Here is a 16,204-nt window from a genome sequence, read left to right on the forward strand (position 1 = left end):
GACTCATTTTTCTATAAGGCACACTGTCAATTCTCCCAAGCAACAGATGCATCTTAAGATATTTGCAATCCCAGAGTTGCATGCAATGAAAGTTAGTCTTGATGTTACATTATTTTAAGATAGGTATCTCACTAGGTTCCTCAGAATGGCTTCAAACTTCTATACTCCATATATTCTTCTGCCTCAGTTCCCCAGGTTGCAACTGCACCCAGGGGCTGAACTCTGTGTTTGGGCACAGCTATTGATAATGACTCATTTTGCTCAGAAGAATTACAGTTGCCATAATGTAAAGGACTATGTGCTGAATGACAGAATGGCCTCCAGGAATATAGAAATAGGACTGATCTTCTTATCACAAGCTGTAGTTGGGCTTCTGGGAAATTTCTCTCTGCTTTATCATTATTTGGTCCTTTCATGCAATGAATGTACATTAACATCCAAAGATAAGATTCTCTGGAACCTGATTATAGCCAACTCCTTGGCCATTCTCTCTAAAGGTATTCCCCAGACAATGACAGCTTTTGGGTTGAAGCATTTCTTCAATGACCTTGGATGCAAACTTATTTTGTACATTCAATGAGTGGGCAGGAGTGTGTCCATTTTCATCACCTGCCTCTTGAGAATCTTCTGGAATATCACAATCAGCCCCATGGACTCTTGTTGGAGTAATCTCAAAGGAAAAGCTCCAAAATATATTGTCTTCTCCATTTCCCTCTGCTGGATACTGTACATTGTGGTGAACTCCATTTTTCCTCTCTATATGCTTAGCAAATGGAGTCCTGAAAACCTGACAGAGAAAAGAGATTTTGGGCACTGTACTTCTGCAGGGCATGACAAATTAACAAACTCATTATATGCAAATGGAAAGAATTTGTTCCCAGTCCTTCAAAGTCAGTTGAATCTCAATGGTTGACCAACTGTCAAAATCCTGGAAAGTTTGCATGATACAAATGCAGTGGAGAAATGAGTGTGGACACTGTTGTACAATAATCCTCCTTAGCATTATTGGTTCATTTACAACTTACAGAAAATTTTTTTCCAAATTTTCTTTTGTTGGATCCTTGCAAAAACAGAGTTGGGCAGACAGAGTTATTATCATCAATTACTGGAATAAATGAGAGATTTGTTTACTTCACTGTGAAATAAAAATAACATCTCTCTCAGGTGCACAGAACAAGGCAGTTCTCCTTAAAATGCTTGTTTTCCTGTGTGCAGGGATCCTCAGGTGTGATGTCAACTCCTTTCCCAGGGAGCAATCACCAGGTCCAATCTTTACCACCCAGACTGCAGTTGGTGGGAGAATGGGAATCTGGTGTGAGTAAAATCCTCCTGCTGCCTGATGTGCCACATGGAAGGAAGTGCCTAGTTTCTAATATAGTAATCACTTTTCATCTTTGGGATGTATACAAGAGTCACAGAAAGATCACTTTCATATTTTGTGAAAATATCCATGCTCTCTTCCAAAGGGATGGACAGATGGGCAGGTTGTTACCTACACACTTACAAAGCAGTACTTCCTTCTCTCTAAATCAGAGTGCATTTGTATTTTGATGCTAGGTTGTAGTCTTAGGAGAACCAATTCATCTGTGAACAATAAAGTTGCTAGAGGAGGTAGTGTCCTGAGAAGTGTCAGCAAAGTCCCTCAGGTGGAGAAATGAGAAGGACCATGGGAGGTACACATGGCTTCCTGGGCAACAACACCATGGAGAGATTATGAGGAAAACAATTATTATAAGACAGAATTTTTTTGTCCTTGATTGCCCTAGTATCTCTGTTCCTGCCCATCAACACCTGATAACTTCTGAGAAAGCCACATGAGTCACTGAGCTTTTCTGGTGTAATTAGCCTCTTTGGTGGAAATTAGAAGGAGCTTGAGTTTTATGGCTTTGCTTCTTTAAGGCTATGTCTTATGTTATGGAAAAGCCTGAGTTGAGTACAAAGGAGATTCTGCTAGGGTAAATCTCTCAGGTCTTAACATAAATTTCCAGGGAAACATCAACATTTAGAGGCTGTGGAAGTCACGTGGTAAATGCTGGGTTTTCAAGGTGTAAAACTAGAGCAAGCTGGTAGCTGGGTATGTGTGAAATAAATAGATTTTCCCCCCCAAAAAAATACTTCCATAGGATGATAATGCAGATGAAATAAGGGGGGGAACAGGGATGAGTAGAAAGGTGGAACTTGTTCTTCACAATCTGGGGAAAGCTCACTCTGGAACTTGCCTGGTGTCTTGCTGGGAGGCTCAGGACTCAGCTTTCTCCAGTGGACTGCTCAGAACTCCCTCACCATGTGGACACTGGCACTCAAGGGCATTTACTAAAAATATCCAGGGTAACTATTTACCAGTGGACTGTTGGGGGAGGAACAGTGCATGCCTGTACAATAGAGGAGAGTAAGCAGAGGGCACAGGGACTTGGGATGACAGATATGAGACACCGGAATAGAGAACATAGAGGATAAGGTCCAAAGAGCATGGAAAGGAGAGGGATTTGGAGAAGGCAAAACATGTGACAAGTTTCTCCTGGGTTCTGGCCAATGCCAGGCTTATGACTATATAGGACACAGTGAGCAATGGAATCACAGGCATAAAGTCACTGGGTTCCAGGTGGATGGATGTCCTGGTGACAGGAAAAAGTGTTTGGTGGTAAAGCAGAGTCATTGGCAAAGGGGGTCAATGGTCAGCAGAAAGCTTGGTTGGAAGTGAAGGATAATGAAGGCTTGTGAATTTCTAAGGTCACAGGGATGGAGGGATGGAGGATGTAGCTGGGTATGTAAGGATAAAAACCTCAGGTGCCTCCTGAGATAATTTCCTACCAGAGTCTGACTGCACTACACACCTTGCTCACTGTGCTTTATCTCTGCACCTGTTTTTGGCTCTGCACCCAACAGATGCCCAGTGCAGAATAGGAAGAGTTTCCAATAGCCAAATCATCTGGGAAGATATGATAAGATGCTTTGGACTTTCAGGATATTCCAGGCATGACTCCTGCCTAGAAACAGCTATATTTAAGATGGTGTCCTAGATGAGTCTGAATTCCCCTCCTGGGCTCAGTGTAGGGCTGTCTGTGTGACCCATGTGACCAATTCTCTGTGGACCTTTTACTGGCATCTCAGGCTAGACCACCATATCTGAAAGTGTATGTGCTCTGGCTAACAGAGGTATCACATGTCCTTGGAGCAAGTGGATACAAGAAGCCAGTCTTCAAAGAAACCCCACAGTCCTGAATCTCCCAAAGTGTTCTGGCTTTGGAAAATTTCCCCTGTATCCCACAGGAAATTGAACCCCAGAAGACTGGAGGACCTGGGCTCAAACCTGATCCCATTTCTTCCCAGTGAGTCCTGTGGCCCTGACCCTCAGTTGCTCACCTGAGTTTGCCATCCCAGTCCTTCCCTGGATCCCTGTTAGTCAATTGGACCCTCCTGCTTCACTGAACATTGACACAGTGAATGGTGTCCACCCTCCAGGACTTAGCATATCCTCCCAATCTGGACCTTCCATAGGACCACTGAGAGGCCTAGGGTACATGCTCACCACAGGTCATCCAGTGACCTTGATAAAGTTAGGCACAAAACAGAAACCATATTTCCTGTGATAACTTCAGGGTTGTTCCTGGTACAAAGAAACACTTGAATGGAATCACTGTCCACCTGTCTGATCATCTAAGTGAGGTTCCCACTGCCGGACAGGAGTCACCTCAGGGCTGCACAGGTGAAGGGAGCTGGGAGACGTCTTCCTGATCAGGCATTGCCTCCATGACCAAAGCTCCTCAGGACGCTGGGCCAGGGGTTCCTGCAGTAGTTTTACGGTTGTAGGACTATAATTTCCTAGTGGGCAGGGTTGCAGAAAGCAGTCATTACTAGCACTATCAGGAAAGTGTCCATTTATACCATCTGCTGAATTTTTACCACAGATAAGCGTGGAGTGCTGTCCAGTGCTCTTAGTCTTCTATCCGTGCCCTAATGAGGTTTTCTCCTCTAGTTGGGTCATATTGTGAATGATATTCCTTATCAAATAGAGAATGCACCTTGCATTTCCAAGGTAATATTCATTTTGTTTTTATGCACAATGTATCTTTTAGATTACTATTTGATTTTTAGAAGAAATCTATATTTACAGAACAAATGAGTCTATTGTTAGAAGTTCCCATTATACCACTTCTGTGGACACACATTGTTGATAACTATAACATCTTTGATTAGTATGTCCTACATCACAGTTATAAAACTACATTTAGACAATTATTGGCTACAATCCATAGTTTACTTTGGAGTTCACTGTGGAATTGGAAAATGTATCATGTTATAGACCCATCATTGCTATATCCCACTGAAGTTGCAGCAGCATATTGATTCCCTGTGGTGCACATATCCATTCCTTCCCATCCTCCAGTCACCGAATGCCCACTGAGCTTTGCATGGTCTGTCTATAAATACCTATAGAAGAGTTCTGCCATGTGTAGCCTTTTAGATCATCCTGTTCATTCAGGCATATGCATTTTTAAGTTCTTCCATGTTATTACACAGCTTGATAGCCCATTGCTCTTCACCACTGAATGATATCCCATTGTGTGGATGACCACAGTTCTTCACTCCATACATCTGTTGAGGACCACCTTGGTGGCTCTCTTCTTGGGCCATTAGAGTAAACTTGCTATAAACCCAGCCATCCATCCTTCTGTGTGGACATAACTGTTAACTTCTTCATCCTTATAAAGTTAGTGGACTTGCTGGAAGCAGGTGGAACTTTTAATAGACAATTTAACATTTGCTTGAGGAAGAAATAATCCCATTTATTCTACTTCTCTAGGAAACTTTCTTGTTTTCTTGCAAATCCACAGCTTCATTTTGAAAATATGCATTTTGAATGATATCTATACAAGCCTATTGGTTCATGGCTTGAATTATGTACTCTGCAAAATTCATATATATGGAAGTCTTAAGTCCCAGCCCACACGGTACAGCAGAATGTGATGTGATGTGGACATGGGTTGGTCCAGAGGTGATTCTGAAAGGGAAGATGAGATCACACTTGTAGTGAGTGTAGTCTTCTTTGAGGGCTGATGACAGTTATATAGATTACTGTGTTTATCATGATGTTCACCTCACCTTAGGGGGAACTAGTGGAAGAATGCACAACACATAGAAAACTCTGAAACTGTGAGCCACTCCTCTACATTGCATTCTTCAGGAATTTATACAGTAACAAAACACATCAAAGCCTACCATACTTCTCAGTTTTCATCATTGTTTAGTAAGCTTTCCCATCATTGTGTCCAAAAGACCTGACCAGAACAACACAGAGGAGGAAAGTTTTATTTGGGCCTCACAGTTTCAAAGATTACAGTTGATACCTGGCACACTCCATTACTCTGAGAAGAACATGGTAGATGATGGAAGAAGACAGCTCAGGTCATTACAATCAAAAACAGAGAGAGCTCTGCTCACGAGGAACAAAGCATAAATCCCAAAGGCATGCCTCCCAGTGATATATATACTGCAGCCATTCCCAACCTGCCTACAGGTTCCACCCAGTTATTCCCTATGAGAATTAATGCACCAATTAGGTCAAAGTTCTTATAATCCAACAGTTCATCATTAAAATGTCTTGCATTTTTTCACAAGTTTATATATAAAACCTCAAAATCACTTTCTTTAGCTCCCTTCCACACTGATCAATGTTTATTTACATTCAAGGAATTTCTTGAATTTTCTAATTCATACAAGCAGAGGTCTAGGAAACATATGTGGGAATGGATTTTGAGGGTGTGGGATAATGGTGGAAGGAACATAAACTTAGATTAGTCTGAATTTTTTGATACAGGTCCATTAAGCAGAGATTCAGACTTAATGTAATCACTCCAGGTGTTAATAAATGTTCTCATTGTTTGACTGGTTGACTGAAGTATGGATCCAAAGATGTCCTAGTGTAAATGACCTGGAAATGCCTGATGTCTCTTGATTTACTGTTGATGAGGGAATTCAGAAGCTCAGAGAGATTGGAATACTGGAGTGGATCTGTCATATATGAACTTCTCCTTCATATTGGGCAGTCCAGATGATGCACAATTCACCAAAATCATAAAGAACAAATTTGTGATGGGAGCACCAGCACCCCTGAAGAGCTCTGTCATTGCTCTTCTTTGTTTGCAGACCTTACTGTGGGAGCTGCCATCAATTGGAAGACTTAAATGCAATAGGAACAATTGGATCTCAGGGAGGAAGAGGTTAAGTGGCAACCCTTAATTATCAAAGATGAGGTGGGGTGGTCATGGTTACCATAATGGACAGCAAAAAGGAAGTAATGGACACAATGTTCTGACTTATGTAGATCTCTGGCATTGACTAACTAATCATGGTACCTCTAGAAGACAAATAGGTGGGCAACTCACCAAATTCTTACTTATGTATGCAGAAAAATTCTAGGGCAAATGTACATAAGTCTGCCCTAGATCATAAGAGCAGAGAATCACGGCCCCTCAATCACATCTCAGATTTGAGTCAATTTACAGATCTAGAACCCCTTGAATGAAATGGAGGCCAGGTCCCCTTGAGGAAGGACCCTGGTGTAGTACCAAAAAACTTATTTAATGTTTCTCCCATCCTTCCCTAAAGGGACCTAAGGCCTTTTAACAGGGTAACTGTGCACTGGGGAAAGGCAGTGATCAGACCATTCAGGGACTACTAGAAAGAGGCTCTGAATTGACATTAATTCCAGAAGACGAGAAGTATCAATGTGGTCCTCCATTAAAAGTAAGGACTTATGGAGGTCAGGAGATCAATGGAGTTTAGGCCAAGATCTGAATTACAGTGGGTTCACTGGCCCCTAAACTAATCCTGTGGTAAATTTCCCAGTACTGGAATGTATAATCAGGATTGATATATTTAGCACTTGACAAAACTCCCACATTGGTTCCCTAACCTGTGGAGTCAGGGTTATTATTGTTGGAAAGGCCAAATGGAAGCTTCAGGAGTTACTTATATGGGAAAATAGTGAATCAAAAGCAGTACCACATTCCTGGAGGTTTGCAGAAATTAGTGCCACCATCAAGGACTTGAAGGGTGCAGGGATGGTGATTCCACAATATCCCTATTTAAATCTCCTATTGGGCCTGTGCAGAAGACAGATATGTCATGGAGAATGACAGTTGATTATCATAAGCTTAATCAGGTGGTGATTCCAATTGAAACTGTTGTACTAGATGTGGGTTCCTTGCTTGAACAGATTAATACACCGTCTGGAATCTTGTATGGAGTTATTTATTTGGAAAAGGATTTTTCTCTATCCTGATGCATAAGGGCCACCACAAACTATTTGCTTTCAGGTGGCAAGGCCAGCAATAGACCTTCATGGTCCTTCCTCAGCGGTATGTCAACTTTCTACCACTGTGTCACAGCTTAGTTCACAGAGATCTTGATCATTGTTCTCTTCCACAAAGTATTACACTTGTCCATAGTATTTATGATATTACATTGATTAGACCAACTAAGCAGGAGATAGCAGCCACTTTGAACTTGCTAGTGGAGAATTTGTGTATCAGAAAATGGAAAATATATCCCACTAAAATTCAGGAATCTTCAACTTCAGTAAAGTTTCTAGGAGTCCAGTGTTGTGGTACCTGCTGAGATATTCCTTCTAAGGTAAATGATAAGTTGTTGCATCTGTCCCCTCCTACAAATTAGAAAGAAGCACAATGCCCGGTAGACCTATTTGGATTTTGGAGGCAGTACTTTTCTCACTTGGGTGTGTTACTTCAGCACACTTACTGAGTGACTATAAAAGCTTTTTTTTTTTTTTTTGAGTGGGATCCAGAACAGGAGAAGTCTCTGCAACAGGTCCATATTGTTGTACAGAAAACTCTGCAACTTGGGCCATAGAACATGGCACACTCAATGGTACCTAAGTGACGGTAGCACATAGGGATAAAATCTGGAGCCTTTGGCAGGCCCCCATTGTTGAATCACAGAGGAGGCTTTTGGGATGTTGGAGCAAGGCCCTGCCATCATCTTTAGACAACTACTCTCCCTTGGAGAAACAACTTTTTGCCTGCTACTAGGACTTGTTTGGAACTGAATGCTTAACCGAGGGCCTGGTTCACATATGGTTCTGCACAATATACTGGTACCATCCAGAAGGGGACAACTGTAGCACTAGTCCCCTTTCTGTAACAACCCTAAATAACAGTGGTGAAGAGAAATCTTCACAATGGGCATAAATTCAGGCAGAGCATCTGTTTGTGCATTTTGTCTGGAAGGAAAAATGACCAGATTTGTGATGGTACACCAATTCATGGGCCATCGTCAATGGTTTGGCTAATTGGTCACAGAAGTGCAAAGAACATTAATTGGCGAAAAGGACATTTGGGGAAGAGGTATATGGATAGACCTCTCTGAATGGGCAAAGGATGTAAAGATATTTGTGTCTCATGCAAATGCTCACTGAAAGGTGACCTCAGCAGAGGAGGATTTGAATAATCAGGTAGACAGGATGACCAGATATGTGGTCATTTTTCCCTAGTCACCCGTCACTGCCCAGTGGGTTCATGAACAAAGTGAACATTGGTAGCAGAAATGGTGGTTATGCATGGACTCAGTAGTATGGACTTCCACTCACCAAGGCTGATTAGACTACTGCCACTGCTGAGTGCCCAATTTGCCAGCAGCAGAAACTGACACTAAGCCCTCGATATGGCATCATTCCCCAGGGAGATCAGCCAGCAACCTGGTGGCAGGTTGATTATATTGGAACACTTCTCTCATGGAAAGGGCAGTGGTTTGTCCTTACTGGAATAGACACTTATTCTGAGTATGGATTTGCCTTCCCTGCACATAGTGCTTCAGCCAAAACTACCATCCATGAACTTAAAGAATGCCTTATTCATTCTCATGGTATTCCACACACCATTGCTTCAGATCAATGAACTCACTTTACAGCCAAAGAAGTGAGGCAATGGGCACGTGTTCATGGGATTCACTGGACTTACCATGTTCCCCAACATCCTGAAGCAGCTGGTTTCATAGAACAATGGAATGGACTCTTGAAGATATAGTTACACTGCTGGCTAGGTGACAATATCTGGTAGGCCTGGGAAAAAGTTCTTCAAAAGGCTGTCTATACTCTGAATCATCATCCACTCTATGATACTGTCCTATTCTAGAATTCACAGTTTCAGGATTCAAGTTGTGGAAAAATGGAATGATATCACTCACCATTACCCCTAGTAACCCACTAAGAAAGTTTTTGTTTTTTACCCCTGCAACCTTATGCTCTGCAGGCCTAGAAGTCTTAGTTCCAGAAGGAGGAATGCTTCGGCCAGGAGATACAACATAAGGATATAGGGTCCACCAGGAAAGAGAGACATGGGACACATGGTGACACAGGAATAAAGGAGGGCATGGGGGTTGGTAGCAAATGCAAAACATGTTGAAGGTCACTGAATGGTAAAGGTCATTGAAGATTCAATGCCTCTGAGGTGTTTATAGCTACACATGGTGGGAAGTTATGAACACATAGGGATGAAATCTGAGGTAGTAAGTCTTGGATTAAGCCATTGTCAAAAACAGGCCCAGAGTGTGACAAAAAGGTGAGCCTAGGGAGACACAATGGGCCTTGAAAGAGACCTAATAGACAGAGAGCAATGAGCAAGCTGGGGAAGGAAATGGGTAGAGAACTGAGGAGGCCATCATGGCTAAACGTGCAAAAGAAACACAGGAAATGCAAATTAAATGATGTACCCTTCTAGATTTCAAGACTAATATGAGACTCTAGAACTATGTGATGTCACCAGGGTCAGGAGAGATACCAGTGAAAGCAGGTAACATGTCTTTGTTAAGAACCAAGCACACATGGAAGAAATAACATGAACATTAGTGCACCTAGGCGAAAGATGGAGGATCATGGCATTGGCTGCCATCAGTTTTGAGGTTGAATTGGGTGTTGAGAATGACTGAGAGTTGATGTGCACATTTGGTGGTATGGGGCCCAGTGGACTTGGGGATGGAATGATGTAAAGGAGTTGAGAAGGTGATAAAAGAGGAGGAAGGGTTTGATGATGTGTCTTCTCAGTGTAATAGAAGGTAGAAAAGCTGTCCCAAGAAATGCACTAAGAGTTGCTTCACATAAGAAGAGACATTACACATGCAAGGACACTGCTGTGTGTGTGGTTGTTGGAGCGTGGAATGGATTCATGACTCTGAGGTATTGGGAGAGGTTCAGTGTACGGCTACAGCTCAGAGTGAAGAATTAAGACTGCCTGAACAAGAGGGGAACGTGCTTAGAGTCAGCGCTGCTTTATGGGAGTGTGACTGACATTTGAACTCCCCTTTGTCTATACATGTAATGAATCATATGGTAATTTATTTTTAAGTTTTTTATGGTTTGTTAAATTTTCTTATACATGACAAAAGAGTGCATTTTGATTCATTGTATGCAAATGGAGAACAACTTTTTATTTCTCTGTTTGTACACAATGTAGAGTCATATCATTTGTGTAATCATAAAGTACATAAGGTAATGATGTTTGTCTCATTCCGCTGTCTTTCCCCCAGCACATCTACTCCCCTCATTTTTGCTCCACACATTCAAATTTTCCTCCATTCTTCCCTTACCTCTCGCCCCACACCCATGATGTATCCACATCCATATATCACAGTGGATATTCAGACTTTGGCTGTTTGGGATTGGTTTATATCACTTAGCATGATATTCTCCAACTCCAACCTTTCACCTGTTAAAATCATAATTTTATTCAACTTTATGACTGAATAATATTCCATTGTGGATATACACCAGAGTTTCTTTATCCATTCATTTCTTGTAAGGCATCTAAGTTGATAGCACAATCTAGCTATTGTGAATTAAGCAACTATAAACATTAATGTGGCTGACTTACTGTAATACACTGATTTTAAGTCCTTTGAATATAAGTCAAGCACTAGGACAGCTGGTTCAAATGGTGGGTGCATTCCAAGTTTTCTAGGAATCTCCATACTGCTTTCCAGAGTGGCTACACCAATTTACAATACTACCAACAATGTATGAGTGTACCACATCCTTTCCAACACCTATTGTTGCTTGTATTCTTGATAATAGCTATTCTAATTTGAGTAAGATGAAACCTTAGGGTTTTCTTGATTAGCATTTCTTTAATTACTAGAGATGTTGATTTTTTTCATATGTTTGTTGACTAGATATATATCTTGTTCTGTGATGTGTCTGTTCACTTCCTTAGCCCATTTATTGATTACATTTTGTGTATTTTGGATGTTAAGTTTTTTGGGTTCTTTATAAATTCTGGGAGATTAGTGCTCTCTCTTAAGTGCATGTGATAAAAGATATTCTCCCACTCTTCTGGGCTCTCTTTTAACATAATTGATTGGTTCCCTTGCTGGGGAAAAAATTTTCAGTTTGAATCCATTCCATTTATTCTTGCTTTTATTTCTTGTGTTTTGTGGATCATGTTTAGGAAGTACAATCCTAAACTGACATGATGAATATTTGGCCTACTTCTTCTTCTAATTGGTGCAGGATCCCTGGTCTAATTCCTAGGTCCTTTATCCATTTTGAATTGAGATTTGTGTAGAGTAAGAGATAGAGCTTTAATATCATTTAGCTGCATATGGTTGCAATGAGATCATTCAATAAAAGAATAAAAAGTCAACAAATATGTGACCTAACATTATATCTCAAAACCTTAGAGAAAGAAGAACAGATCAACACCAAAAGAAGTAGCAGACAGGAAATAAATAAAATCAAGTTGAAATCAATGGGGTTAAAACAAAACAAACAATTGAAAAAATTGACAAAACAAAAAGTTGGCTGTTTGAAAACATACACAAAATTGATAAAATCTTGGGCACACTAACAAAGAAAAGGAGAAAATAAACTCAAATTACTAAAGAGTGTGATGAAAAAAGAAATATAACAACTGAAACTATTGACATACCAAACATAATTATAAGCTATTTTGAAAATCAATACTCCAAAAAAATAGAAAATCTCAAAGACATCAACAAATTTTTAGAGTCATGTGTTCCACCCAAACTGAATCAGGAGGACCTACACCATTTAAACAGATCAATTTCAAGCAATAAAATAAAAGAAGTCATCAAAATCCTACCAACCAAGAGAATACGGGCACCAGATGTATTCTCAGCTGAGTCCTACAGGACCTTCAAAGAATAACTAATTCCATTACTACTCAAAGTATTCCATGAAATAGTAAGGGAGGGAACCCTTCCAAACTCATTCTGTGAATATGGTATCACCCTGATACCACAAGCAAAGACACATTAAGGAAAGAAACTTCAGACCAATATCCCTGATGAACATAGAGACAAATATTCTTTAAGATTCTGACAAATCACATACAAAAACATACGGAAAAGATAGTGCATCATGATCAAGTGGGATTCATCCCAGGGATGCAAGGTTGGCTCAACATCCAGAAAGCAATAAATGTGACCCACCACATCAATAAACTTAAAGGTAAGACTTATATGGTCATTCAATAGATGCAGAAAAAGAATCTGATAAAATGCAGCATTCCTTCATGCTCAATACACTAGAAAAAAATGCGATAGTAGGAACATAACTCAGTATTATAAAAGCTATGTATTCTAAGCCCAAGGCTAACATCATTCGTAATGGAGAAAACCTGAAAGCATTCCCTTTAAAATCTGAAACATGACAGGGGTGGCCTCTTTCAGTTCTCTTCAAAATCATCCTTGAAAATCCAGCCAGAGTAATTAGGCAAACCAAAGAAATTAAAGGGATACAAATAGGAAAAGAAGAACTTGAGCTGTCACTATTTGCTGATGGCATGATTCTATATTTAGAGGATAAAAAGTTTCATCAGAAAACTATTAGAACTAAAAAATGAATTCATCAAAGTAGTGGGATATGAAATAAACACTCATAAACCTAATGCATTTCTATTCATAGGTGATGAATCCTCTGAAAGAGATATTAGCAAAATTACCCCATTCACAATCATCTAAATATATATATATATATATATATATATATATATATATATATATATATATATATATATATATATATACTTGGGAATCAATCTAAAACTAGATGTGAAAGACCTCTGCAATGAAAACTTCAGAACACTAAAGAAAGAAATTAAAGAATACCTTAGAAGATGGAGAGTTCTCCCAGGATCTTGGATAGGCAGAATTAATATTGTCAATAAGACCATACTACCAGAAGCACTATACAGATTCAATGCAATTGCAATTAAAATCCAAATGATGTACCTCATATAAATAAAGAAAGCAGTTAGGAAATTCATTTGGAATTTCAAAAACAAGAAAAACAGGGAACCCAGAAGAGTCAGAGCAATCCTTAGCAGGATGAGTGAAGCAGGAGGTATCACAGCACCAGAGCTTAAACTGTACTACAGAGCAATGGTAACAAAAACAGCATGGTATTAGCACCAAAATAGGTAGACCAATGGAACAAAATAGAAGACACAGAGACAAATCCACATAGTACTGTTATCTCATACTAGACAAAGGTGCCAAAAACATACAATATTGGAAAGAGATCCCTTTCAACAAATGGTGCTGACAATTGAATTTGTGCACCTTTGTGGTGTACAATATGACAATCGTGATATAAGTGGATATTGTGAAATGATTTCCAGGGATTATTACTCAAATTATTTAACGTTGTATGTGATGAGGACATTTAAGATCTCTTTTTCAAATTTCAAGCACACAGCACTGTAATGCTAACTTCAATCTCCATGCTGTACCGAGTATTCCCAGAGTACATTCATATTGTAATGACATTTTGTGCACTTTGACCAGGCCCCAGGTTCCTATGTGTCCACCTCTTTAAAACACTCATTCCACTCTTTCTCTGAAGGTGACTACTGTATATTCACATGAGCAAGATCATAGAGATAATCCTGTGATTCCCCAGGTTCAATTATGTCAGCATGGTGGCAGAATTTCTCTGTTTTGAAGTCTCAATAACAATCCTCTGATGGTAATGGACTCAACAACTCACCTTCACACATGCAACCACTGGTGAACACTATGTCTCACCTTGATTCTTTCTTGTCTGTCGTGAATAGTGCTTCAATGACCATGGCGGTGAAAATGTCTCACTGAGATGCGAATCCTTCTCCTTCAGATGCACACCAGGGAGTGGGATTCCTGCACCACATGTAAGTCTCACTCTCAGTTTTCAGAGGCCTCTTCATACAGTTTTCCATGCTGTGTGTGCCAGGTTACACAACCTCCCACATAATCTGCCTAAGGCTAACTTTGCTCCATATTCCTGAAAACACTTATTTTCTCTGGTCTTTTTTCTATTAAGTTGTTTCCCAACACTTGTGAGGGAATATCATCTCATGATTTCTTCATTTTTTTCTGATTATTGACTATGAGTATAATTGACATATCTGCTGAGCACACAGTCTTTATTGAAAATACATCTACTCATGTTCTTTGCAAATTTTTGAAGTAAACTTTAGTGTGCATGTTAATGCAGACAACAGGACACCATGACATGTAGCAAGATGGTCACAAGAATAGAGCAAATTTATTTATCCCTCATCTCCCATAGATACACACATATTTCCCCAGGTCAAGAATAGTTATAATCTAATCATGTGGCAAAACCCCTATTCTGAATACAGTACAGTCAACATATACAATACATAATGAGAATTTCTGATTTGTTCACCCTATTTACTATTTGGTGTGCTTTTACCTACAGCCATGGGTAGGTGAATTTTCATATGAATCCCATGTTCTGTGGAGCCAGTTTCTATCTCTAGGAGTTTGCTATCTCTGGAACAGCCAGACTTACCATGTTGTGAACCATTTCAACGCTCCCCAAAGTCCAAATTACAAGAACTTTTAACAAATATAAAGAGTCCAGTGATTAACATATGTAAACTATTACAAAAGCACACAAGAACCAAACAGAAGGACATATAGAACAGTTTGAAAAACACTTGTGGTAACATAGGATCTTCTTCCTCTTTTTCAAATGTACTTCATCTGTTCCTCTTTTCTACATCTTGGTCTGAACATGGTTCTGTGCAGTTCTAGAAACCCAGGCAGTCCTAGGTATTCTAAGGTCACCAGAGGAAGAACCCAAGGGAGTGTGAAACATCTCTCATAGGAGGCAAGTTGGAAGTAGGACTCCAGGCCGCTCTCTGACTTCCAAAGTCACTATATAATCTCATACACCCATGCCATGATGCCAACCACCCACTATGACACATTATGGCATGAGGACAATATTGGCAAATTATGGCAATTATGGTAAATGAGTCAATATTGGTGAAATGCTTGTGAGGACTCAAAACTGTGCAATAATGATCTTATCTCTATAAAGTCCCTGACCTCTTGGATATAGACATTGAGGAGGACTAACACACAAGTCTTTCAGCTATAGCCATGTCAGATACATAGACACTTCCCTATGGATGAGAAGGTCCCAGTTCCGGGTTTTCAAGATGGCGGCCTAGAGGGTGGCTGCATTTCATGTTGCTCCAGGACTCAGGATTCAAAAGAGGAGATATTGAGACGCTTGGGACCAACTCAAAGCAGCCCGGTGACTCTCACCCCCTGGGGGGGCATCCCGGATGGGACGGGGGTCCCGGAACGCAGGAAACTTTGTGAAGTAGATCTGCCGGCGAGACGCCCCTCCCCCCGCTGGAGCAGTGAACTCTGACAGCTGGGAGCGCCGTAAAGGAGGCCGCTCGGCACAGCGCTGGGACTCGGAGCAGCCACTGGGGCTCCGGCGGCTGCCCAGGGGAAGAGTGGCGAGGAGAACTGTGTGGACTCAGGACACCGGGGCCTGACCTGAGGAGGAGGAGAGGAGCGTGACCACTTGGATTCGGAGAGACTGCACCAGAGCTACAGGCGGTTGCCAGAGGAGAAGCTGCGCGGCGAGCTGTTTGGAATCAGAACGACGCTTCTGAGCCCCGGGGCCTGCCCTGAGGACTAGGAGGAGGAAGAGGAGCACAGCCGCTTGGATTCGGGTGACTACACCAGAGCTACAGGCGGTTGCCAGAGAAGGGGCTGCGTGGCGAGCTGTTTGGACTCTGACCACTTCTGAACCCCGGGGCCTGCCCGGAGGAGTAGGAGAAAGAGGAGGAGGAGCGCGGCGGGTCGTTTGGACTCGCAGTGACTGCATTAGCGCTCCAGGCGGCTGCTCAGAGGAGAAGGCGAGTGG

General features: G+C 41.1%; 1 pseudogene across 1 annotated transcript in view; it reads left to right on the forward strand.

Annotated features, from left to right (window-relative positions):
* The first annotated feature begins 313 nt into the window (after window positions 1–313).
* LOC306648562 (vomeronasal type-1 receptor 4-like) overlaps window positions 314–16,204 on the forward strand; it is a 51,100-nt pseudogene continuing 35,209 nt past the window's right edge. The window contains exon 1 of the transcript in view: window positions 314–860. The product of the transcript in view is annotated as a vomeronasal type-1 receptor 4-like (transcript). The remainder of the gene's footprint in view (window positions 861–16,204) is intronic.

This window comes from Sciurus vulgaris (assembly GCF_902686455.1).
Source record: "Sciurus vulgaris genome assembly, chromosome: 17".
In the NCBI taxonomy this organism is placed as follows: Eukaryota; Metazoa; Chordata; class Mammalia; order Rodentia; family Sciuridae; genus Sciurus; species Sciurus vulgaris.